This window comes from Palaemon carinicauda, chromosome 7 (genome assembly GCF_036898095.1).
Source record: "Palaemon carinicauda isolate YSFRI2023 chromosome 7, ASM3689809v2, whole genome shotgun sequence".
Classification (NCBI taxonomy): Eukaryota; Metazoa; Arthropoda; class Malacostraca; order Decapoda; family Palaemonidae; genus Palaemon; species Palaemon carinicauda.
The window spans coordinates 19,582,224-19,584,723 of NC_090731.1; positions in this window are offsets into that span (position 1 = coordinate 19,582,224).

Consider the following 2,500-nt stretch of genomic DNA (forward strand, 5'->3'; position numbering starts at 1 on the left):
AGTATTGTAACAGTATTTAGCATAATTAGATCATTTTATTCAAAGAGAGAGAGAGAGAGAGAGAGAGAGAGAGAGAGAGAGAGGCTAGGAGAATCCACACAAAAGAAATATGGAAGTTTTTTAGTGAAATCTGTTAGTATTGAAACAGTATTTAGAATAATTAAATCTTTTTGCTTAGAGAGAGAGAGAGAGAGAGAGAGAGAGAGAGAGAGAGAGAGAGAGAGATTCTTAGCCTCATATCCCACCAAGAGAAAACAACTAGATTCTGAAAAATGTTTTACTTTGAAGTACCTGCTGAAAATATATTTCAGAATCCTTTCTTTATCAAGAGTATAGCTTACGGATAAATTATAAAAGGTTAATATGTAGTATATTTGTATTCAAAAACATAATGTAGATGATTGTCGAAGTAATAACAGTTTTGGTACTAACTGGAAAATAGAGCATTTGAAGTTAAAAACCATTAATTGCTTATGGAAAACCGGTTCATGGAATTGCCGAGAGATTATACAAAATCTTGATATTAATTTGTGATCTAAACATTGTTTTTCATACACCAGAATAAAAAGAAATTAGTTAACATGATAATTTACGTAGATTTTAAATTATTATATGCAATGATTAGACCTATTGCTTGTGAAATACGTACCAAGATAGTCCAATATATTAAACCAAAGTCATTGCATTGCTCGTCAAATACGCAACAAGATAGTCCAAAATATTAAACTGAAGTTATTGTCTATTGCTCGTCAAATACGTACCCAGATATTACCTTATATTAAACAAAAGTTATTTCCTATTCCTCGTCAAATACGTACCCAGCAAGTCCCACATATTAAACCAAAGTTATTGCCTATTGCTCGTCTAATTCGTACCCAACAAGTCCTACATATTAAACCAAAGTTATTGCCTATATCTCGTCTATTTCGTACCCAACAAGTCCCACATATTAAACCAAAGTTATTGCCTATTGCTCGTCTATTTCGTACCCAACAAGTCCCGCATATTAAACCAAAGTTATTGCCTATTGCTCGTCTATTTCGTACCCAACAAGTCCTACATATTAAACCAAAGTTATTGCCTATTGCTCGTCAAATACGTACCCAGCAAGTCCTACGTATTAAACCGAATTTATTGCCTATTGCTCGTCAAATACGCACCCAGCAGTCCCACATATTAAACCAAAGTTATTGCCTATTGCTCGTCTAATACGTACCTAACAAGTCCTACGTATTAAACCAAAGTGAATGCCTATTGCTCGTCAAATACGTACCCAGCAAGTCCTACATATTAAACCAAAGTTATTCTTTTGTATGCAAAAGAAAGAATCAGATTATGGTAATATGTTAATGCTCATTGAACACTTGATGTTTTTACATCATTGTGGATGCTTTACCTGATTCAGCCTCTTCCCCAAATAACATTCTTCCATCCACTTGGTATTCAGCCATGTTCTGAACTGCTTTAAGCTACGATGAGGATAAAATGAAATTTAGTATTCACTGGTCTCTTTTGCTAGTGCTAAGTGCAAGGTGTTTCTCAGGAAATTTTATTCAACGATTTATTTTCATGGTTTGAAGGAAAGGCATGTAAAATTCTTCTTTAGTGATGAGAGAATAAGATTATTATTATTATTATTATTATTATTATTATTATTATTATTATTATTATTATTATTACTACTACTACTACTACTACTACTACTATTATTATTATTATTATTATTATTATTATTATTATTATTATTATTATTATTATTATTATTATTATTATTATTATTATTATTATTATCTAACTCTAAACGATACTTAGAAGTACTAAAAAAAGTGTATAGAAATATTCTCCTTAGTGAAATTAGTATTAAAAATGAAGTTAGAATATTCTGAATTCAACAGCTTTTAATGTATAAATAGGGTCAGTAACATTTTCAAAATTACCATAATGTCCTTTTACAATTCTCATATTTTTTACCAAGAGGATTTTACTTGAATATACATGTTATATTGTATGAATAATAGGATGGTATAGGCAGTGATATAAATTTTTATTAGTTATCAAGTACTATACTTAAAATCAAGAATCTTTATGGTAGCCTATATGGTTCTGGAATTCTGTTTTCCTTGTTTGAATGATATGGCCAAATATTTTCAATATATAATACTGAAAAAGTCATGAAAATATATTGAGAAACATTTGTGAAATAAGTCTTAGGTGTTGATTATTAAATTCGACAGCTAGGAGGATTTATATTTTTATCTCCCATATTTGTGTAATATATTGGTAAAGCAAAAAAAAAAAAAAAAAAAAAAAATGAAAAAGCAAATACCGGTATATTTCAAGATTATTTCTGCCTAAGGTTAACCTCCTAGCTAAAAATCCCTATTGCAGTTTTGAGAAGATTAATAAAAAAAGTGGCAATAAAATTAACAAAGATCAATGATGCTTTGAAATTATTACACTTCTTAGACAGGGCTATTGATGTTTTCATTCAAAATTAATC